This window comes from Heterodontus francisci, chromosome 7 (assembly GCF_036365525.1).
Source record: "Heterodontus francisci isolate sHetFra1 chromosome 7, sHetFra1.hap1, whole genome shotgun sequence".
NCBI classification, from domain to species: Eukaryota; Metazoa; Chordata; class Chondrichthyes; order Heterodontiformes; family Heterodontidae; genus Heterodontus; species Heterodontus francisci.
Genome location: NC_090377.1, coordinates 46,335,545 through 46,361,086, shown reverse-complemented (window position 1 = coordinate 46,361,086; position 25,542 = coordinate 46,335,545).

The window sequence follows — 25,542 nt, the reverse complement described above, 5'->3', positions numbered from 1 at the left end:
TCCCCTCCCTGCCATTAAATTTGGTCACCCTTAACTAATCGTGTGTTGTATTCAGAAAGAAAATATGGTTTGTAATTACTACGCTGGTTACTTTTGCAAAATGTCTGTTATTGAAAGTATTTTCCATTATTTATTTCTGCAGTACATGAGAACAAAGAAACAACTGCATTAGATATTTTACAAGTTCAAAGACGAAATGTAACCATGCAGTTTGTAGTATACTGAATGGAAAATATAGCATTAAGTTATATCTGGTGCCTCAGTCTTTTTGTTTATTTCGCTATCTCTTTCGTGCATTCAATTATTACAGAAAACTTATTGCAGTAATGCCACAAATTTAATGAATTAGAGAATTAAACTAATCTTGTTTGTTAAACGTGGCCCTGAGACCACTTTACACATCTTCAAAGATCTATGTTAAATAAAGTCAGGAACTCAAATTCCTTTCTTCAACACATTTGATATTAAAGTCATTTAGATTTTCTGTTACTTCAGTAGTTATATACTGCTTACAGTTTGAGTCCAGATGGATCATGTGCCTCTAGGTCCTAGTTAAATGAAGCAGAAGCACAACATCCACATCAGTTTAATGTCTAAACATTTTGTGATGAGTTGCAAAGCACCAGTCCATGACAGCAAGATGTGGGAAAAAAATAGGATGTTTTGAAATTAAGGGCTTAGTTTAACATTATAATATAAAATCACTGCAGTTTAATACATTTACGAAAGGTGTTACTCAAACAAATTTACTGGGAGAGAATAGGAGTTCCAATAATACAATTAAACTTACTTGGTTAATAAATGAATGAAAGGAGGTGTGAACAAAAACATAAAAGAGGAACAATGAGAAACAGAACAGCAAGATTGTAAAATGACACTGAGCTTGCAATGGCTCAACAACATCATTAAATGAATAGCTATGGCAAACAGACTTGGGAGGTCCCAGATTTCATTCCTGATTTGTGCTGAGTTTGCTTATCTCAACAGGAGTGGGAATTGGATTGGATTTAACACCCCGAAGTCTGTTACCTTCTAGTACCTTGGGTCTACAGTGACGGGCAATCCGTCCCTTGATGCAGAGCTCGATACACGCATAGGGAAAGCAGCTGCCACCTTTGACCAACTCACGAAATATGCATGGGAGGGTTTAAACTAGTTTGGCAGGGGGATGGGAACCGGAGCCACGGATCAATGGATGGGGGTAGCTGTTGAACAGGCAGATACCGAGTGCAGAGAGTCTGTGAGGAAGGTTAGACAGTTGACAGAGCAAAGTTGCAGCCAGTATGATGGTTTGAAGTGTGTCTATTTTAACGCAAGAAGTGTCAGGAATAAGGGTGATGAACTTAGAGCGTAGATCAGTACTTGGAGCTACGATGTTGTGGCCATTACGGAGACGTGGATATCACAGGGGCAGGAATGGATGTTGGATGTTCCGGGGTTTAGATGTTTCAAAAGGAATAGGGAGGGAGGTAAAAGAGGTGGGGGAGTGGCATTGTTAATCAGGGATAGTATCACAGCTGCAGAAAGGGAGGTCGTCGAGGAGGGTTTGTCTACTGAGTCAATATGGGTGGAAGTCAGAAACAGGAAAGGAGCAGTCACTTTGTTGAGAGTTTTCTATAGACCCCCCAATAGCAACAGAGACACGGAGGAACAGATTGGGAGGCAGATTTTGGAAAGGTGCAGAAGTAACAGGGTTGTTGTCATGGGTGACTTCAACTTCCCTAATATTGATTGGAACCTCCTTAGTGCAAATAGTTTGGATGGAGCAGTTTTTGTGAGGTGTGTCCAGGAAGGTTTCCTGACTCAATATGTAGATAGGCCGACTGGAGGGGAGACTATGTTGGACTTGGTGCTTGGCAACGAACCAGGCCAGATGGCAGATCTCTTGGTGGGAGAGCATTTCGGTGATAGTGATCACAACTCCCTGACCTTTACTATAGTCATGGAGAGGGACAGGAGCAGACGGGATGGGAAAATATTTAATTGGTGGAGGGGGAATTACAATGCTATTAGGCAGGAGCTGGGGAGCATAAATTGGGAACAGATGTTCTCAGGGAAATGCACGACAGAAATGTGGAGGTTGTTTAGGGAGCACTTGCTGCGACTGCTGGATAGGTTTGTCCCGATGAGGCAGGGAAGGGATGGTAAGGTGAAGGAACCTTGGATGACAAGAGATGTGGAACAGCTAGTTAAGAGGAAGAAGGAAGCTTACTTAAGGTTGAGGAAGCAAGGATCAGACAGGGCTCTAGAGGGTTACAAGGTAGCCAGGAAGGAACTGAAGAATGGACTTAGGAGAGCTAGAAGGGGACATGAAAAAGTCTTGGCGGGTAGGATAAAGGAAAATCCCAAGGCGTTCTACACTTATGTGAGGAACAAGAGGATGGCCAGAGTGAGGGTAGGGCCGATCATGGATAGTGGAGGGAACTTGTGCCTGGAGTCGGAGGAGGTAGGGGAGGTCCTAAATGAAGAGTTTGCTTCAGTATTCAATAGTGAGAGGGATCTGGTCGTTTGTGAGGACAGCGTGGAACAGGCTGATATGCTCAAACAGGTTGAGGTTAAGAGGGAGGATGTGCTGGAAATTTTGAATGATATGAGGACAGATAAGTCCCCGGGGCCAGACGGGATATACCCAAGGATATTACGGGAAGCGAGGGAAGAGATTGCTGCGCCTTTGGCGATGATCTTTGCGTCTTCACTGTCCACTGGAGTAGTACCGGATGATTGGAGGGTGGCAAATGTTCCCTTGTTCAAGAAAGGGAATAGGGATAACCCTGGGAATTACAGACCAGTCAGTCTTACGTCGGTAGTGGGCAAATTATTGGAGAGGATTCTGAGAGACAGGATTTATGCTTATTTGAAAAAGCATGGTTTGATTAGAGACAGTCAGCATGGCTTAGTGAGTGGCAGGTCATGCCTCACAAGCCTTATTGAATTCTTTGAAGATGTGACAAAACACATTGATGAAGGAAGAGCAGTGGATGTGGTGTATATGGATTTTAGCAAGGCGTTTGATAAGGTTCCCCATGGTAGGCTCATTCAGAAAGTAAGGAGGCATGGGATTCAGGGAAAGTTGGCTGTCTGGATACAAAATTGGCTGGCCCATAGAAGACAGAGGGTGGTAGTAGATGGAAAGTATTCAGCATGGAGCTCGGTGACCAGTGGTGTTCCGCAGGGATCTCTTCTGGGACCTCTGCTCTTTGTGATTTTTATAAATGACTTGGATGAGGAAGTGGAAGGCTGGGTCAGCAGGTTTGCCGATGACACGAAGGTTGCTGGAGTTGTGGATAGTGTGGCAGGCTGTTGTAGGTTGCAACGGGACATTGACAGGATGCAAAGCTGGGCTGAGAAGTGGCAGATGGAGTTCAACCTGGAAAAGTGCGAAGTGATTCATTTTGGAAGGTTGAATTTGAATGCAGAATACAGGCTTAAAGACAGGATTCTTGGTAGTGTGGAGGAACAGAGGGATCTTGGGGTCCATGTCCATAGATCGCTCAAAGTTGCCACCCAAGTTGATAGGGTTGTTAATAAGGCGTAGGTGTGTTGGCTTTCATTAACAGGGGGATTGAGTTTAAGAGCCGCGAGGTTATGCTGCAGCTCTATAACACCCTGGTTCGACCACACTTGGAATATTGTGTTCAGTTCTGGTTGCCTCATTATAGGAAGGATGTGGAAGCTTTAGAGAGGGTGCAGAGGAGATTTGCCAGGATGCTGCCTGGACTGGAGGGCATGTCCTATGAAGAAAGATTGAGGGAGCTTGGGCTTTTCTCATTGGAGGGGTACTAGATGATGAGAGGCATAGATAGAGTGGATAGTCAGAGACTTTTTCCCAGGGTGGAAAGGGCTATCACCAGGGGGCATAATTTTAAGGTGATTGGAGGAAGGTTTCGGGGAGATGTCAGAGGTAGGTTCTTTACACAGAGTGGTGGGTGCGTGGAATGCGCTGCCAGCGGTGGTAGTAGAAGCAGATACATTTGGGGCATTTAAGCGACTCTGGGATAGGTACATGGATGATAGTAGAACGAAGGGTAGGTAGTTAGTTTGATCTTAGAGTAGGTTAAAGGTTCGGCACAACATCGTGGGCCAAAGGGCCTTACTGTGCTGTACTGTTCTATGTTCTATGTTCATAACACCAAGCTGACCCTTAGGACTAAGCTGATGGTTTATAATGCCTGTGTTTTTAGCACCTTGCTGTGCAGCTGGGAAACATGGGCAACATAGAGCTACCAGGAAAAGAAGCTGAATAATAATAATGATAATAACAATTTCCATCTTCGCTGTCTGCGGTGTACTGTGGGCATAATGTTGTCATGGCAGGACAAAAACCACAAATGCAGCAGTCCTTTCAAAGGCACAGCTCCCAAGTTTGTTGGCACTAATCAAACAGAGGTGGCTTCGGTGGATCAGACATGTCCGCAGGATGGGAGATGGTTGCATACCAAAGACCTTCTGTATGGTGAGGTAGCTGGGGCTAGACAACCAGTGAGGCATCCAAAGCTCTGCTTCAAGGATGCTTGCAAGCATGACAGGAAGGCCCTAAATGTCGACTATTGCACCCGGGAATCACTAGTTGGCAAAAGAAGGAAATGGCGACACATCCTGTGGACTGGCATGCACTACCACAATGACCAGTGGCTACAGCAGCTTGACAACAAGCACCAGCGCCGAAAACAACAATTCACTGCGTCACTTGGCAGCTTCACGTGGAGCACTTGTGGCAGAACCTGCCTCTCAAGGATTGGCCTTCACAGCCATCAGCAAAAGTGCACCAAGAGAAGATGCCCTACCTAAATAGAATGTTAGCTGTGTGTCCATCACTTTTTGTCGATGGAAGGATGCCAACACAAGTCCGATAACCCAATAACAAGTCCCAAACAAGCTTTCCAGTGATCCCCATTGTAAAGTGCATGTTGGGTTACTACAAGATAAGTTCCAGCTCTGATATCTCCCACAAGTAAAGAGTTTGCCGGTCATTCACTGTCAAGGTTCAAACATAAATAATGCCCAACTTGCTGGAGGTGACAGAAAGTGAATTTCAGGAAAGCCAATATCTTCAGGAAATAGGACAGAAAATTAGCAAAGGGAATAAGCAATGTTATAAAAATAAAATAAAATAAATTTAAATGGAAATAGGGTATTTTTTGAAAAATATATTTGTTCTCAGGATGTGGGCAGCAATGGCAAGATAGAATTGATTGCCCATTTTCATTGTCCATAGAGGGTTTTGGTAACCACTGCAGTTAAAGAAAAGGAGATATCAAAAAGTAAATTAAAAGAATAACAAAGCACCAAATAAACTCCTGATTTCCTGATTTTATTCTAGAAAGCTTATGGGCCTTTTTACTTTAACATAACCAAATAATCCTTTACCAATGCATGGTAGTTCTATAAGGCTTTTCTGCAAGGTTGGTCAAAATCCTAAAATGATCAGCCATGCACAAATATGAAGGACACTGCCTTGGCTGGCTTTCCAAATTCCCTCATTTGACATATTCACTGTTTATTTGATCGGCTGTTGAACTATCCAGCCGATCCTGCGTCGGAGTTACAGAAGGAAAATGTGTAATAGCAAATTCAGGAAGCCTGCTTCAATGTAAGTTTAGCCAACTGCATCTGATCTAAGGCTTTACACGCATAAAAGGATCCTTGTGAGAAGCACTTTTTCATCCCTGCATCTAAAAGATCAGCTGAGATGAGAAACTACATGTGACCAAGCATCCTTGCTTTAGGCACTCCTGCATAGTTATTCCAAAAAAAAGATGTGAGATGTCTATTTTTCACGGATGACTCTGTATCCTCTAGAGAAATCACAAAGCCATTTCAAGAGCTTATTAGATATGCCACAACAGGCCAGTTCAACAATGAGACCATACCTTAATGAAGATTCTAGAATTATCAAATGTTAATGCTCATTATCTAAGATTCAAAGTCAGTTTCTGTTGCCAATTTAAAAGACCAGGATTGAATTTTAATCCACCCTGGCCAGTGGGAATGAAGTAGTGGTGATGCCACCAAAATTGAGTATTCAACCTTATCGCCCTGTTCCCACTGGATTTCCACTGTCCTCCATTTTAACTGCTCACTGCAGTTCATTGTCTGAGATGCCCACTGGAAGCAGGCAGGAGCCTCAAAATTATGAAAGTCGGGGTCCCATTAGTTCAACAGGTCTCCAATTACCTTTGACTCCAGCCTGAGCTCCACTCCCTTCTCACCAGAAACTTGCTGGGTATTAAAATCAAACCCACAGTATTATTTTTCAGGTTTTTTTTCAGATTTTATTTTAAGTCACAAAAATTGGAGGAATATCGAGGGATAAAGTTAGAGCCTGAAAAATTGAGGCAAGTTCAGGGAAAATTAATTTTTCTCTTGGCCATCACTAAACCTCAAGAAAACAAAGTCCATTTTGACAATCTTTAGTATAACATGTATTTGTATTCATAAAATATTTCAATGTCCAAAGCATCAGGAAAACTAAAAGATTAGGAAATCAATAAATATTTTAGCAGACATAAAGGTCTGACTAAAGAACACAGCATGATTGTGAATTGCCTGAAGCCACCTGTGACATTAAGAATACATTAAATCCTTCTGAAAGTATGAAGCTGCAGCAAAAAGCCCTAGTGTGCTTCCAATAGCTTATTATTTTGATGCTGACCAATCATAGAATTATTCTCACATGGACTGATTTTTTTTATCTTGCATGTCAAAAAATGAGGCTCAACAGCCATAAGGGGTTAGTCAAATAATGATTCTTCAGAATAGCACGTAAAGTTAGCAAATGAGCTTCTTGACAAACAAGTTAAACATCAATTTAATGCGTTAAACACAAATTGCCATTGCAATAGCTATTATATTAACTGATATTTTCTCACAAGGCAAACAAGCTGCATAGCGCATCTTTCAGAAGCAAGAATAACTTGCCCTTGTGCCACTGTCCTTATGTTTTGCTAATTAAGCATCTTCCACTTCTCCATCAAATCCACACTTAGTGTATTGAAATGGTGAAAACACATTGAAATAATGCATACATGCCATTAAATAATGCATAGATTGTGATCATCCTGCAGCTACAAGTATTGCAGTGGTAGAAGGTCGAAATATATTGTTTGTCACGCAGCCAAAGTAATTACAAAAGCAAAGTACGAGAGATGCTGGAAATCTGAAATAAAAAGGAAAAAGGAATAGAAAGGAAATGATGAAAGCTCATTGACCTAAAATGTTAACTCTGCTTCTCTCTCCACAGATGTTGCCTGACCTGCTGAATATTTCAGCATTTTTTGTTTTTAAGCCAAAATAATTATGTTAAATAACAGTTGTATTGTAAAATAATGAGGTTAGTAAATGAATTATGATATTACAAGACATAGCTCTGATGTAGTTATTGTTGTAGAATGATAAACAGAAAACTAGTTAGGATTTCATAATTTCTTAGAAATAATGCACTCTAAATAAGAGCTGTACGCTTTTTATAATACAATACATGTAGGTGCCATGCACAATTGCAACCTTACATTACTGTACTGACTTGGCTATATATACACATATTAACACATTCTCAAGATCACTGAGTTAGCTGTTTTTATTCAATATTCCCACAGCAAACATATAGTAGTGAAGTTTCACATGTACCATGCCAAAATTAACATTTAACAATATATTCCGAGGCTTCCTTCATGAGCCTCCACACTGCACACTCAGCTAGGTTAGAAAGTTCACATTATATAGCTATTACAGAAGCTACACAAGAGCCAGAGATTATAGTCACTCATTTTATGCAGTTAGGAGCTGCAAAGATGTAACAACAAAATCTTAGACTGTTTTTTGAGTGCAGTTTGGAAAATTAATTTGAAAATGCTTCCAATTTAACCTGACATTCTCTCCATGCTGCAAATCAATAATAATTTGGGCAAGGGTTTTCTAAGTATACCAAATGATCAGATTTTTTTGCAGCATTTGCAACCCCCACCCCGCCCTCAGTTGTGCTGTTGGGAGTCCTCTGAACAAACCATCCTCAGATAGATTGGTGTCAATGCAAGTAGGAACTACTTCTCATATTTTCTGCACTTCTCTTCTTCTTTGGCCTCCTTATCTCGAGAGACAATGGATAAGCGCCTGGAGGTGGTCAGTGGTTTGTGAAGCAGTGCCTGGAGTGGCTATAAAGGCCAATTCTAGAGTGACAGGCTCTTCCACAGGTGCTGCAGAAAAATTTGTTTGTCGGGGCTGTTACACAGTTGGCTCTCCCCTTGCGCCTCTTACTTTTTTCCTGCCAACTACTAAGTCTCTTCAACTCGCCACACTTTAGCCCCGCTTTTATGGCTGCCCGCCAGCTCTGGCGGACGCTGGCAACTGACTCCCAACTGATCAATGTCACAGGATTTCATGTCGCGTTTGCAGACGTCTTTAAAGCGGAGACATGGACGGCCGGTGGGTCTGATACCAGTGGCGAGCTCGCTGTACAATGTGTCTTTGGGGATCCTGCCATCTTCCATGCGGCTCACATGGCCAAGCCATCTCAAGCGCCGCTGACTCAGTAGTGTGTATAAGCTGGGGATGTTGGCCGCCTCTAGGACTTCTGTGTTGGAGACATGGTCCTGCCACCTGATGCCAAGTATTCTCCGGAGGCAGCGAAGATGGAATGAATTGAGACGTCGCTCTTGGCTGATATACGTTGTCCAGGCCTCGCTGCCATAGAGCAAGGTACTGAGGACACAGGCCTGATACACTCGGACTTTTGTGTTCCGTGTCAGTGCGCCATTTTCCCACACTCTCTTGGTCAGTCTGGACATAGCAGTGGAAGCCTTTCCCATGCGCTTGTTGATTTCTGCATCTAGAGACAGGTTACTGGTGATAGTTGAGCCTAGGTAGGTGAACTCTTGAACCACTTCCAGAGCGTGGTCGCCAATATTGATGGATGGAGCATTTCTGACGTCCTGCCCCATGATTTTCGTTTTCTTGAGGCTGATGGTTAGGCCAAATTCATTGCAGGCAGCCGCAAACCTGTCGATGAGACTTTGCAGGCACTCTTCAGTGTGAGATGTTAAAGCAGCATCGTCAGCAAAGAGGAGTTCCCTGATGAGGACTTTCCGTACTTTGCACTTCGCTCTTAGACGGGCAAGGTTGAACAACCTGCCCCCTGATCTTGTGTGGAGGAAAATTCCTTCTTCAGAGGACTTGAATGCATGTGAAAGCAGCAGGGAGAAGAAAATCCCAAAAAGTGTGGGTGCGAGAACACAGCCCTGTTTCATGCCACTCAGGATAGGAAAGGGCTCTGATGAGGAGCCACCATGTTGAATTGTGCCTTTCATATTGTCATGGAATGAGGTGATGATACTTAGTAGCTTTGGTGGGCATCCAATCTTTTCTAGTCGTCTGAAGAGACCACGTCTGCTGACAAGGTCAAAGGCTTTGGTGAGATCAATGAAAGCAATGTAGAGGAGCATCTGTTGTTCACGGCATTTCTCCTGTATCTGATGAAGGGAGAACAGCATGTCAGCGGTCGATCTCTCTGCACGAAAGCCACATTGTGCCTCAGGGTAGACGCGCTCGGCCAGCTTCTGGAGCCTGTTTCGAGCGACTCGAGCAAAGACTTTCCCCACTATGCTGAGCAGGGAGATTCTACGGTAGTTGTTGCAGTCACCGCGGTCACCTTTGTTTTTATAGAGGGTGATGATATTGGCATCGCACATGTCCTGGGGTACTGCTCCCTCGTCCCAGCACAGGCATAGCAGTTCATGTAGTGCTGAGAGTATAGCAGGCTTGGCACTCTTGATTATTTCAGGGGTAATGCTGTCCTTCCCAGGGGCTTTTCCGCTGGCTAGAGAATCAATGGCATCAGAGTTCCGATTTGGTTGGCTGTATGTCCAGCTCATCCATGACTGGTAGAGGCTGGGCTGCATTGAGGGCAGTCTCAGTGACAACATTCTCCCTGGAGTACAGTTCTAGGTCGTGCTCAACCCAGCGGTCCATTTGTTTGCGTTGGTCAGTGATTATGTCCCCTGATTTAGATTGAGGGGGTCGATCTTCTTGATGGTTGGCGCAAGAGCTCTCTTAATGCCATCATACATTCCTCTGATGTTTCCGGTGTCTGAGGCCAGCTGAATATGACTGCATAGGTGTTGCCAGTAGTCGTTTGCGCAGCGCCTGGCCGTTCTTTGTGCAGTGCTTCTGGCTGCTTTAAGTGCTGCGGATGTTAAATCGCTGGGGGCTTTCTTGTAGTTCAACAGTGCAATGCGCTTAGCAGCTATGACAGGTTCCAGCTCTTCATTATGAGATTGAAACCAGTCTGCATTTCTCTTCGCACTTTTGCCGTAGGTGGTCAAAGCTGACTCATAGATGGCGTCTCTGATGTGGGCCCACTTGGTCTCAGCATCCCCTGTGGGAGTGTTTTGAAGGGCTGTTACAAGTGAATTTAGAAATTTTTGTAACAGCTGTGGGTGAGAAATTCTGCTCGTGTTGATGCGCGGGTGGCCCTTTTGCTTGGAATGATGCAACTTCTTTGGTCTGAGTCTAACCTTGCTGCACACCAGGGAGTGGTCGGTGTCGCAGTCCGCACTGTGGAAGCTGCGTGTGATTTGAACACTGTTTAAGGGGGCTCGCCTTGTGACAATGAGGTCTAGCTGGTGCCAACGACGCGATCTTGGGTGCCTCCAGGAAACCTGATGACAGGGTTTAGTGTAGAAGAACGGGTTGGTGATGCAGAGGTTATGATAGGTACACAACTCAAGCAGTCTCTGCCCGTTCTCATTCATCCTTCCAACGCCATAGCGCCCAAGGCAGGAGGGCCATGAGTCATGGTCGTCCCCAACCCCACTACACACAGAATAATTGTTAAATTAAATATTGCAGCTAAAATGTTACTTCCTAAAACTGTACAACAGAAACATTTAACCCTTTGTAATTAATTAGATTTAGAAATAGTGACTGAATGTCCATGGATCATGGATTAAATCAGGATTGTGCCCACTGCTGCCATCTAGCACTTACTCTAATGGAGCTTGCAGGGTCAGTGGGAGGGCACATAATTATAATGGAATAGGCGGCACAGTGGCGCAGTGGTTAGCACCGCAGCCTCACAGCTCCAGCGACCCGAGTTCAATTCTGGCCACTGCCTATGTGGAGTTTGCAAGTTCTCCCTGTGTCTGCGTGGGTTTTCTCCGGGTGCTCCGGTTTCCTCCCACAAGCCAAAAGACTTGCAGGTAGGTAGGTAAATTGCCCATTATAAATTGCCACTAGTATAGGTGGTAGGAGAATTGAGGGAAGGTGGGGATGTGAGAGGGAAAATGGAATTAGTGTAGGATTAGTATAAATGGGTGGTTGATGGTCGGCACAGACTCGGTGGGCCGAAGGGCCTGTTTCAGTGCTGTATCTCTAAACTAAACTAAGACTTGCCTAGGGCCACCTTTCCAGCATGATCCCCTTGGCTTACTGGATAAAAGGGCTCATGTGGTCATACATTTTTCAAAAATTCCTCCATTCAGCAGTCAAGATCACTTGCTTGATTGGTTAACCACTGGAGGGGCCATATGTAGAGGCCACCATGCCTCAACTCACTCACCATACCAATATTTGCTTTTACAAAACAATGGATGAGCGAGTTTAAGGAGCAGAAGTTCCTGATGTACCAAGCTGCTGCCTTTAGTTTCACCTGCTGGCTGTAACTTAGTTTATAAGGAGCAGAAGGAGACTCCACCCTGTATATGGAAACCTAGAAACCGCTACAAAGATTTGGCACTATTGGGTCTCTGGAGTAGCAATAGGAGAAATTCCAAGGAATTGAAAAGCTTTAACATGTAAAATCCATTGCCTCCCCATAAAACAAAAGTCACTGGATATTTTAATCTCTGTGCCAGTTACATGTTGGTGGCAGAAATAACATTAAAAAAAACTTTTCTAAGTCTGGTAGTGAATAAATTTTATGTGCTCTTACTGTTTAGTATACAAAAAAAACCTTATATATTCATGCATAAAGGCTGGGATTTTTCAGCCCCTTTGTGGACAGCCTTGGAGGCAGTGGATGGGGTGGGGGGGGGGGGGGCCATACAATCATGTGGAGTAGCATCAGAACTCACACCTGGTCCAGATTGTATGAGGGGCAGATGACATATGTAGAGGGAAAGGCCATGATTCTGAAAAAAGGTACTTAAAACAATTAAAGTGGCAATTCACTGGTATTTTATGACTCATTCCAATTTTTTGAAATGTGCATGGGGGCCATGGGTTGCCAGAACCCCGGTCAGTATATCAGGGCAGCAACAAGGCAGCAGCTGAGGTCATTGCTGCATTTGCCAGCCATTGAGTGAGCTGGCATGCCTTTTCAGGAAGACAGGGGCAGCGCGGCCATAGCATTTTGCAGTCAGGAGGGGGAGTTCAGGTGCCAGGACATTGGGGTTTAGCCTCCATAGTGCCATCTGGCTGCTGGCACTTGGGTGCATTGAAAGGGGGCAGAGTGGGTGGGCTTGGGTGGTTGGAGGAAGAATCTGGGAGAGTGGTCCTTGAAACTGGGAGGATCCACCTGCCATGTGCATCGTCTCCTCAGGAGGTGGGTCCTCCAGCAGGCCTGCACTGCTCGCTGGATCTTCAGGGAAGGCTTGCTTCACTCAAGGAGAGTTTCGGCTGCATTCTGGTGCTGGCAGCCCTTTAAAGATGGCGCCAGCATATCCGTCGACGTTAGTCTTGGCCACTGCTTAAATGCCCACCTCTGACCACAGAATGGTAGACCCTCTATCTGCCAGCAGTTAATTGTCTGGCCGGCAGGAGATAGCAGTGCAATTAGGGATCGGGTTAGGATCATCTGCGCCACCCCAGGATTGGCAATATACTTCCAAGCCTTCGAGAAGGTGGTGGTGAGCCACTTTCTTGAACCACTGCAGTCTGCATGGTGAAGTTACTCCCATGATGCTGTTAGGTATTGAGTTCTAGGATTTTACCGCAGGAATGGTGATATACTTCCAAGTCAAGATGGTATGTGTTTTGAAAGGCAACTTGCAGGCGGTGGTGTTTCCATGAATCTGCTGCCATTGTCCTTTGAGGTGGTAGAGATCATGAGTTTGGAAGGTGCTGTTGATGAAGCCTTAGTGAGTTGCTGCAGTGTATCTTGTAGATGGTACACACTGAAGCTATGATGTGCTGGTGGTGGAGAGAGTGAATGTTTAATATTCTAGGTGGGGTGCAATCAAGCGAGCTGCTTTGTCCTGGATGGTGACAAGCTTTTTAAGTGCTATTGCAACTGTACTCATTCAGACAGTTGGACACTCTTCCATCACACTCCTGACTTGTGCCTTGTAGATGATGGAAATGCGTTGACAAATCACGAGATAAGTCAATTACTGGAGCATACCTAGCATAAAACCTGCTCTTAAAGCACAGCATTTATATGGCAGGTTCAGTTATGTTTTTGATTAATAATGATTCCCCTTCCCACTCCCCTACCCCAGTCATTGCCTGGCACTTATGTGGCACGACTGTAAACTTGCCACTTATCAGCCCAAGCATGAATGTTATGCAAGTCTTCCTGCGTCTGGGCAAGAACTGCTTTGTTTTCTGAGGAATTATGAATGGAACCGAATATTATGTAGCCAGTGAACATCCCCACTTCTGACCATATGATGGAGGGAAGCTTATTGATTATAGGGCAGACCTGGGAAATGTTCCACTTAGTCCATTAGATGCCAGTCTTCTAACTGTACTAGCATAGCTTGGCTAGAGGTCAGAGTAGTTTTGGAGCACAAGTCTTCAGCACTACAAACGGGATGCTGTCAGGACTTAGCTGTATCCAGTCCGCTCAATCATTTCTTGATATCACATGGAGTGGTTCGATTTGGGTGGAAGTAGGATTTGCCTGAAGACTGGCATCTGTGATAGTGTGGAGCACAGGGGGAGGCCAAGGTGGATCATCCACTCAGCACTTCTAGCTGAAGACACTTGCGATCACTCCAGCCTTGTGTTTTGGACAGATGGGAAATGATAGGGATGGTTTCCCTTTTCACTTCTCAAAGCATCGAAGATAACGTGTTTTTTTTAGAATTGTGTGTTAACACTTGAGCATTTAATGGTCAATAAACATACACATGACAGGTTTTCTAGTACGTTTAAAAAAGATGAAGGTTTACTAAATAATACTTGAAAATATTCGCAATCTCACCCACTCACACACACACACACACACACACACACAAGAAAAGATAACAATTAAAAGATAGCATGCATTTAGGTCTGGTGTTTCTAAAAAGAGTTTGTTGTGAAACCTTGTTTGTTTTCCTGGGAGGAAAATTTAGAGGGTGCAGGCCTGGTGTTCTTTTCCTGGTTCACTGAAGTCAAACTTGGAAAGTTTCAGTTGGATGGAGGCTTTGCTGCAGACTTCTTTAATTAAATCTCATTCACAGTCCAATGTCGAAAAATTTTGTTTCTCTCAGGTAGGGAGTTTCAAAGGTCACCTTTTGTTCTTGCCTTGAGATAGTTTTAAAATGGCATTTAAGCAGGGTCTTCTTTGCTGGAGTAGATCTCTCTCAACCTCCCAGCTTCTGTCTTTCTGGCTTAGCAATGTGTCTTATTAAAACCTCCTTGTCAGATGGTTGATGGTGTGGCTATTGTTAGACAATGGATTTGGATGCTGCTCATCTCTATGCTATCTTGATATAGTGGTGTTTTTTCACACCTATTATCCTGAGTTTGAGATTGGAGACAAAAGTCTTCAAAGTTATCATTAGTCCAACTGGTTGCAAAATGTAGCCATTAACATTCTTTTTTAACACTTGACCCAACATGATGTCTGGTTCAGAGTTGCAGCAGTTACAACATGTACTTGCAGTACAGGAGAGGTCAGCTGACCTCTTACTCCATTTTGTCTTGCAGCAAAAAAGTATCCATTTTAGAGTTCAATTCCTCAGTTCATTTCATAGTTCATAATTGCTCCTTGCATGAACGGGACAGTTGTCTTTTGCACTCAGGCTCAGCTCTGTTCTTGTTGAGGATGTGGATGTACATGGAGCCTCCTAGTTGTTTAATTGTCTTCCACTATTAACAATTGGATATGACAGGACTCCAAAGCTTTTATCTTGGTTCTGTCAATAACATGCAGCTTCCACTGTTCAGCATGCATGCAGTCAAGGAGCTCGGGGAAAGTAAAGGCCTGAAGTATGCAATTGAAACCTGACCCGGGCCCAACAGAACCACATCCAACCCAAACCCGACCCGGGCCCGAGTCCTTTGATTTTTTTTCCCGCGCCCGACCCGACCCGACCCAACTACCAGAATTAAGTTAATTATATCAAAGAGGTTGTGCTCTACCTTGGATGGAATGGAGATGTTCACTCACTCACTGCAGACTAGTGCGGAGTCCAGATGCATGTTTCCCGGCTTGACATCCTGGCTGTTCAAATTTTGAAGCTTACTTCCCTTTCCCTCCCTGAGCAAAAGGCAGCACTGTGTCTGACCTGGCCCAACCCGACCCGAGCCTGAATGCCGGACCCAGAAGAGAAACCCAACCCGACTCGAACCCGACACGTCGTTGGGTCGGGTTGGGTTCGGGTCAGGTAGCCATGCTCTAGGGGAAAGATTAATGGAGCATATGGCTCATGTGAAATGTACATAGATGTTACATGGCTGGTATTGGACTCAGTAGGATACAATTGAATATGTGGTCAGGCTGAAAGGGGAGCAAAAAAGCACAATGGAGAAGTGACAGTGGAAGAAGAGGCTGATTGAAAATGCAAAGACAATTACCGTAAAGAAAGGAGATAAAAGCAAGAGAGCAGTGGAATAGCAGCAAAAAACTGTCAGAGATGTTTCAGGTAAGGAGGTATAGCATATACCTAATTAATTTCCATTAACAAGTGAATTTTCACTTTTTAGGGGCTAAACGAAAAACAGCCAACACTCAATGACTGATTTTGAAATCTGGGCGACAAACAAAACACCTTGGAGCTCCTGGCCTACATTCAGCTGGTATTGCATCTGCATTTTGAGAGAGTCTGCTGTGGTACCAGGTTGTTTTCTGTACCATCAGCTCGCAGTAATTGCAGCAGCTAATTTCAAAGAACAAAGAACAAAGATAATTACAGCACAGGAACAGGCCCTTCGGCCCTCCAAGCCTGCGCCGATCCAGATCCTCTCTCTAAACATGTCGCCTATTTTCTAAGGTTCTGTATCTCTTTTCTTCCTGCCCATTCATGTATCTGTCTAGATACATCTTAAAAGACTCCATCGTGCCCGCATCTACCACCTCCGCTGGCAATGCGTTCCAGGTGCCCACCACCCTCTGCGTAAAGAACTTTCCACGCATATACCCCCTAAACTTTTCCCCTTTCACTTTGAACTCGTGTCCTCTAGTAATTGAAACCCCCACTCTGGGAAAAAGCCTCTTGCTATCCACCCTGTCTATACCTCTCATGATTTTGTACACCTCAATCAGGTCCCCCCTCAACCTCCGTCTTTCTAATGAAAATAATCCTAATCTGCTCAACCTCTCTTCATAGCTAGCGCCCTCCATACCAGGCAACATCCTGGTGAACCTCCTCTGCACCCTCTCCAAAGCATCCACATCCTTTTGATAATGTGGCGACCAGAACTGTACGCAGTATTCCAAATGTGGCCGAACCAAAGTCCTATACAACTGTAACATGACCTGCCAACTCTTGTACTCAATGCCCCGTCCGATGAAGGAAAGCATGCCGTATGCCTTCTTGACCACTCTATTTACCTGCGTTGCCACCTTCAGGGAACAGTGGACCTGAACACCCAAATCTCTCTGGACATCAATTTTCCCCAGGACTTTTCCATTTACTGTATAGTTCACTCTTGAATTGGATCTTCCAAAATGCATCACCTCGCATTTGCCCTGATTGAACTCCATCTGCCATTTCTCTGCCCAACTCTCCAATCTATCTATATTCTGCTGTATTCTCTGACAGTCCCCTTCACTATCTGCTACTCCACCAATCTTAGTGTCGTCTGCAAATTTGCTAATCAGTCCACCTATACTTTCCTCCAAATCATTAATGTATATCACAAACAACAGTGGTCCCAGCACGGATCCCTGTGGAACACCACTGGTCACACGTCTCCATTTTGAGAAACTCCCTTCTACTGCTACTCTCTGTCTCCTGTTGCCCAGCCAGTTCTTTATCCATCTAGCTAGTACACCTTGGACCCCAAGCGCCTTCATTTTCTCCATCAGCCTGCCATGGGGAACCTTATCAAACGCCTTACTGAAGTCCATGTATATGACATCGACAGCCCTTCCGTCATCAATCAACTTTGTCACTTCCTCAAAGAATTCTATTAAGTTGGTAAGACATGACCTTCCCTGCACAAAACCATGTTGCCTATCACTGATGAGCCCATTTTCTTCCAAATGGGAATAGATCCTATCCCTCAGTATCTTCTCCAGCAGCTTCCCTACCACTGACGTCAGGCTCACCGGTCTATAATTACCTGGATTATCCCTGCTACCCTTCTTAAACAAGGGGACAACATTAGCAATTCTCCAGTCCTCCGGGACCTCACCCGTGTTTAAGGATGCTGCAAAGATATCTGTTAAGGCCCCAGCTATTTCCTCTCTCGCTTCCCTCAGTAACCTGGGATAGATCCCATCCGGACCTGGGGACTTGTCCACCTTAATGCCCTTTAGAATACCCAACACTTCCTCCCTCCTTATGCCGACTTGACCTAGAGTAATCAAACATCTGTTCCTAACCTCAACATCCGTCATGTCCCTCTCCTCGGTGAATACCGATGCAAAGTACTCGTTTAGAATCTCACCCATTTTCTCTGAGTCCAAGCATAACATTCCTCCTTTGTCCTTTAGTGGGCCAATCCTTTCTCTAGTTACCCTCTTTCTCCTTATATATGAATAAAAGGCTTTGGGATTTTCCTTAACCCTGTTTGCTAAAGATATTTCATGACCCCTTTTAGCCCTCTTAATTCCTCGTTTCAGATTGGTCCTACATTCCCGATATTCTTTCAAAGCTTCGTCTTTCATCAGCCGCCTAGACCTTATGTATGCTTCCTTTTTCCTCTTAGCTAGTCTCACAATTTCACCTGTCATCCATGGTTCCCTAATCTTGCCATTTCTATCCCTCATTTTCACAGGAACATGTCTCTCCTGCACGCTAATCAACCTCTCTTTAAAAGCCTCCCACATATCACATGTGGATTTACCTTCAAACAGCTGCTCCCAATCTACATTTCCCAGCTCCTGCCGAATTTTGGTGTAGTTGGCCTTCCCCCAATTTAGCACTCTCCCTTTTGGACCACTCTCGTCTTTGTCTATGAGTATTTTAAAGCTTACGGAATTGTGATCACTATTTCCTGTAGACTGTTAAAATTTCTTCAACAGGTCAGGGACGGAAACTCTCCCCCGGGCTTCCAATCCTTGATTTCTCTCCCACCAGACTTCCAACATCAACCATTTCTAATTCCTAGGCTCCAAATTGAAGATCTTTCCATTTATACCCCAGGCCTGCGGGTCTCAACTTTCTCCAAATCTCACAGCTCCAAGGATCCCACCATTCCTTATTCCCTGGTGACTATCTGCTGTTTGTGAATGGAATGGAGTGGGGAGGGTTTAGTATCTGACTGCTAACTGAGGATGGCCTCTGGTAGATGGATGCTTTCTGGTGCCTGGGTGATTGCCAGTGGATGGGTGCCAGTGGTGGATTGGTGACGTCTGATAGCTGGCGGCTCATGGACTGTCTGACCTTCCTGGTTGGTGTGGTGTAACTAATCCCTTGATAGAATCAGTAAGCTATGAGGATTATGGTTTGCATGATGTGTCTTTACACATAGCAGAGTGAGTGGAAAATATTTTGAAAAGGGAGGCAGAACAACCAAAAAACATGGACAAAGAATTAATGATGTAGGAAAGAGTGACATGGAGTTCATGCTGAGGAAGTATGAAGAGTTAGGGCGAAGGCTGAAGAGGAAAACATCAAAAGGTAGTAATTTCAGAGTTACTTCCTGTGCCGGTCACTGGGAAATAAATGCAAGTACAGATTAGATCTAATAATGCATGACGTTAGGCATTGAAGAATGAAGGGTTCCAGATTCCAAGCCTTTGTTCTACAGCAGAGGCATAGTATTAAAAGCCATGTTGATATCTAAATATGTCACATCCACAGAATTTCCATCATCACCAAGATTCTTCATTTCGGCATAGAATTTAAGTGCATTTATTCAACAAGAACTCCCAATCATAAATCTACATAGAGTCCCTCTTGCCATATCATTATCTCTTCTTCCAGGATGCCTTCTAATGCCCATAACAGATGCGAGGCTCACTGCTTTCTCTAGAGGCTGGTATTGTGTTAGCTACTTTCCAAACCTTGGGTATTGCTCCCACTTCTAAAGATTCCCTAAAGGTAAATAGTGGCAAGGATATCATCAATTTGTCTAGCCACTTCAATAATCCTTATGCAAATTTCATCTAGGCTTGGTGTCTTGTTTTCCTTTAATTCTTCAGCATAGCGGTTAAGGCTTTATCTGAAATTCACTTATTAATTCAACTGAAGGAAAGAATTAATTCAGAATATTTGCTGTCCTTTGGCCATTTGATATCATGGCACAATTGGGATGCTTCAAATGCCTCACCATTTTCATTTTTAACTGCTTACTGCAAATATGCTCATTGAAATAGAAATATGGGCCTTGAAAACATTCCGGCAATAGTACTGAAGATCTGTGCTCCAGAACTGGCCATGCCTCTAGCCAAGCTGTTCCAGTACAGCTACAACACTGGCATCTACCCAGCAATGTGGCAAATTGCCCAGGGGTATGTCCTGTACACAAAAAGCAGGACAAGTCCAACTTGGCCAATTACCGCCCCATCAGTCTACTCTTAATCATCAGTAAAGTGATGGAAGGTGCCATCGACAGTGCTATCAGGCGGCACTTACTCAGCAATAACCTGCTCACTGATGCTCAGTTTGGGTTCTGCCGGGGCCACTCAGTTCCTGACCTCATTACATCCTTGGTCCAAACATGGATAAAAGAACTGAACTCCAGAGACGACGTGAGTGACTGCCCTTGACGTCAAAGCAGAATTTCATCAAGTGTGGCATCAAGGAACCACTAACAAAACTGGAGTCAATGGGAATCAGGGGGAAAACTCTCCACTGGTTGGAGTCATACCTAGCGCAAAGATGGTTGTGGCTTTTGGAGATCACTCATCTTAGTCCCAGGACATCACTGCAGGAGTTCCTCAAGGGTAGGGTCCTAGGCTCAACCATCTTCAGCTGCTTTATCTGACCTTCCATCCATCATAAGGTCAGAAGTGGGGATGTTCGCCGATGATTGCACAATGTTCAGCACCATTTGCAACTCCTCAGATACTTAAACAGTCTATATCCATATGCAGCAAGACCTGGACAACATTCAGGCTTGGGCTGATAAGTGGCAAGTTACATTCATGCCACGCAAGTGCCAGGCAATGACAATCTCCAACAAGAGAGAATCTAACCATCTCCCCTTGACATTCAATGGTATTACCATTGCTGAATCCCCCACTATCAACATCCCAGGGATTACCATTGACCAGAAACTGAACTGAACCAGCCATATAAGTACTGTGGCTACATGAGCAGGTCAGAGGCTGGGAATTCTGTGGCGAGTAACTCACCTCCTGACTCCATAAGACTTGTCCATGATCTACAAGGCACAAGGGTGGCACAGTGGCACACTGGTTAGCACCGCAGCCTCACAGCTCCAGTGACCTGGGTTCGATTCTGGGGACTGCCTGTGTGGAGTTTGCAAGTTCTCCCTGTGACCGCGTGGGTTTTTGCTGAGTGCTCTGGTTTCCTCCCACAGCCAAAGACTTGCAGGTTGATAGGTAAATTGGCCATTATAAATTGCCCCTAGTATAGGTTGGTGGTAGGGGAATTGAGGGAAGGTAGGGATATGAGAGGGTAATGGGATTAATGTAGGATCAGTATAAAATGGGTGGCTGATGGTCAGCAGAGACTTGGTGGGCTGAAGGGCCTGTTTCAGTGCTGTATCTCTAAATAAAATAAAGTCAGGAGTATAATGAAATACTGTCCACTAGCCTGCATCAATGCAGCTCCAACAACACTCAAGAAGCTCAACACCAAGCAGGACAAAGCAGCCTGCTTGATTGGCACCCCATCCACCACCTTCAACATTTGCTATCTCTGCCACTGATGCACAGTGGCAGCAGTATGTACTAATGGCCTGCTACCCAATGGGACCAGACAACATACGTGGGGTTGGGTTGCACTTCTGGGTCCAGCATTTGGGCTCAGGTCAGGTCGGGTGGAACACGCTCTATAAAAACATAGAAAATAGTAGGCCATTTGGCCCTTTGAACCTGCTCCACCATTCATTATGATCATGGCTGATCATCCAACTCAGTAGCCTGTTCCCGCTTTTGCCCCATATCCTTTGATCCCTCTAACCCCTTCTTGAAAACATACAATGTTTTGGCCTCAACTGCTTTCTGTGGCAGCGAATTCCACAGGCTCACCACTCTCTGGGTGAAGAAATTTCTCCTCATCTCAGTCCTGAAAGGTTTACGCCGTATCCTTAGGCTATGACCCCTGGTTCTGGACTCCCCCACCATTGGGAACATCCTTCCTGCCTCTACCCTGTCAAGTCCTGTTAGAATTTTATAGGTTTCTATGAGATCCCCCCTCACTCTTCTGAACTCCAGCGAAAATAATCCTAACCGACTCAATCTCTCCTCATACGTCAATCTGAACATCCCAGGAATCAGTCTGGTAAATCTTCGCTGCACTCCCTCTCTAGCAAGAACATCCTTCTTCAGATAAGGAGACCAAAACTGCACACAATATTCCAGGTATGGCCTCACCAAGACCCTGTATAATTGCAGAAAGATATCCCTGCTCCTGTACTCAAATCCTCTCACTATGAAGGCCAACATACCATTTGCTTTTTTTACTGCCCGTTGAACCTGTCCTTCAGCGACTGATGTACGAGAACACCCAGGTCTCGCTGCATATTCCCCTCTCTCAGTTTATAGCTGTTCAGATAATAATCTGCCTTCCTGCTTTTGCTACCAAAGTGGATAACCTCACATTTATCCACATTATATTGCATCTGCCATGCGTTAGCCCACTAACTCCACTTGTCAAAATCACCCTGAAGCCTCTCTGCATCCTCCCACACCTCACCCTCCCACCCAATTTTGTGTCATCTGCAAATTTGGAGATATTACATTTAGTTCCCTCATAAAATCATTAATGTATATTGTGAATAGCTGGGGTCCTAGCACCGATCCCTGCGGTACCCCACTAGTCACTGCCTGCCATTCGGAAAAAGACCCATTTATCCCTCCTCTTTGTTTCCTGTCCGCCAACCAATTTTCTATCCATCGCAATACACTACCTCAATCCCATGTGCTTTAATTTTACATGCTAATCTCTTTTGCGGGACTTTGTCGAAAGCCTTCTGAAAGTCCAAATAAACCACATTCATTGGCTCCCCCTCATCAATTCTACTAGTTACATCCTGGAAGAATTCTAGTAGATTTGCGTAAACCCATGCTGACTCTGCCCGATTCTACCACTGTTCTTTAAGTGCTCTGCTATAAAATCTTTGACAATAGACTCTAGAATTTTCCCCACTACTGACGTCAGGCTGACTGGTCTATAATTCCCTGCTTTCTCTCTACCTCCCTTTTTAAATGGTGGGGTTACATTAGCTACCTTCCAATCTGTAGGAACTGTTCCAGAGTCTATAGAATCTTTAAAGATGACCACCAATGCATCCACTATATCTTGGGCCACTTCCTTAAGTACTCTGAGATGCATACCATCAGGCCCTGAGGATTTTTCGCCTTCAATCCCTTCAATTTCCCCAACACCATTTCTCGACTAATACTGATTTCCTTCAGTTCCTTTCTATCACTAAGCCCTGTGTTCCCCAACATTTCTGGTATGATATTTGTGTCCTCCTTTGTGAAGACAGAACCAAAGTATGCATTTAGTTGGTCAGCCATTTCTTTATTCCCCATAATAAATTACCCTGTTTCTGACTGTAAGGGACCTACATTTCTCTTCACTAATCTTTTTCTCATCACATACCTATAGAAACTTTTACAGTCAGTTTTTATGTTCCCCGTAAGCTTGCTCTCGTACTCTATTTTCCCCTTCTTAATCAATCCCTTGGTCCTCCTTTACTGAATTCTAAACTGCTCCCAATCCTCAGGTCTGTTGTTTTTCCTGGCAAATGTATATTCCTCTTCCTTGGATCTAATGCTATCTCTAATTTCCCTTGTAAGCCATGGTTTGGCTACCTTTCCCATTTTACTTTTTTGCCAGACAGGGATAATCAATTGTTGCAGTTCATCCATGCGCTCTTTAAATGTTTGCCATTGCCTATCCACCGTCATCCCTTTAAGTAACGTTTCCCAATCCGTCATGGCCAACTCGCACCTCATACCTTCGTAGTTTCCTTTACTAAGATTCAGGACCTTTGTCTCAGAATCAACTATGTCACTCTCCATCTTGATGAAGAATTCTATCATATTATGATTGCTCGTCCCCAAGGGGTCTCGCACCACTAGATTGTCAATTATTCCTCTCTCATTACACAGGTAAGTGGCTCCAATGTTAATTTAATTTTTGGACTAGAAAGGTGGTTTTGTTAGTTATTTTATGCTTGTGCAGATCAGCAACAAAGTGAAAAACGGAAGGTAAGTTAACTGATGGTCAGGTCGGGATGGGCGTGGGGAGAAATAGAAGAACTCGGGCTGCGTCGGGCTCGGGTCGGATGTGGTTCTGTCGGGCTCGGGTTGGGTTTTTTTTTGCTGAACCGAGCAGGCCTTTAGTGTGTACCCTCCACAAGATGCACTGCAAAAACTCATCATGGCTCCTTCAACAGCACCTTCCAAACCCGCGACCTCTACCATCTAGAAGGACAAGGGCAACAGCCGCATGGGAACACCACCACCTGCACGTTCCCCTCCAAGCCACAACTATTCTAACTTGGAACTATATCGCTGCTCCTTCACTGTCGCTGGATCAAAATTCCTGAAACTCCCTTCCTAAAAGCACTGTGGGTGCATCGACATCCCATGGACTGCAGTGGTTCAAAAAGGCGGTTCACCACCACCTTCTCAAGGGCAATTAGGGATGGGCAATAAATGCTGGCCTAGCCAATGCCACCTACATCCTGTGAAAGAATAAAAAAAACATATAACGTCATATGCATCTGGGGAAATTTAATTGGATTGGTATCATGAAAGAAGAAGAGTGTTTTCTTACTTAGTTTGAAAATTTCAGCTTTGTTAATCAAGACTGTTAGCCATGATGCTGAAGCAAGGATACAAATTAAGTACTGTGTATGCCCTTTCTTAGGTCTGACATTCAATTAACTATTTCAATTGATTGTTTTGTTGCAATGACTATAACTACAGGCAGATTAACAGATAAGAGGGACTAATTAATGGCAGGGTCAAATAAATACATAGTGTATGCACATGGCAGCCACAATGCATAACAATTATCTCAATGAGGTTAAGTAAGTAATTTTTAGTCATGGGCAAGTCACACTGTCTATGATTTGTTCGAGAATTAAACCATAGCAAGTACTGAAGTTGAATAATTCAAGAAAGTTCGCAAAAGCTGCTTTATGACACAAGTTTTTGTTCTGGTCAGCCTGGTGATCGACATGTTGAAGAGTCTCCATTTCAAGCTACTGAGAAATCTACATCCACCTATATGCTTTCTGTTTGCCCAATAAGCAGAACACACTCTTGCCAGAGAGACACATCACATTTACTTCATTCAAGGTTCTGCAACTGTATATTAGTTAAGCAGTATAGTTTAACTGGCTAAATACAGATTACTGGTAAGTTTACCCACCACTTGTTCAGCTTGGTCTATCCTAGCCATTCAGAATGTAGCCTGCAAAGGTTTAGGAGCTGAGAGGGGAAGAATTCCAGCCTGCTGCCAGATCTAGCCTACCAGCCAGAATGTCTGATATATCATCAACAGTGCCCGAATCAGTTGTTGAATTACCACATCTGTTACAATGACCTGACATCACTTTAATTGTCACCTTTGGTGCCTCCTCAACACCAAAGCAACCCTGCTTCTCACTGACCCCACCCCCTGCACCAACCTCTCTAAGGAAATTGCAGTTTTGAGCCTAACAGGACAGCAGGTACTAGGTGCTCTTCACAAGTAAAAAAATAAAGACTTACATTTATATTGCACCTTTCCTGACCACCAGATGTCTGAAAGTGCTTTATAGCCAATTAAATACTTTTGAAGTGTAGTCACTGTTGTGATGTAGGAAATGCAGCAACCAGTATGCACACAGCAAACACCCACAACCACCAATGTGATAATGACCAGGTAATCTGTTTTATGTGATGCTGCCTGAGGGATAAATATTGGCCAGGACACCAGGGATAATTCCCTTGCTCTTCTTTGAAATAGTCCCATGGATCTTTTATGTTCACCTGACGGGGCAAACGGGGCCTCGGTGTAACGTCTCATCTGAAAGACGGCACCTCTGATAGGGGAGCACTCTCTTAGCACTGCACTAGAGTGTCAGCCTAGATTTTCTTGT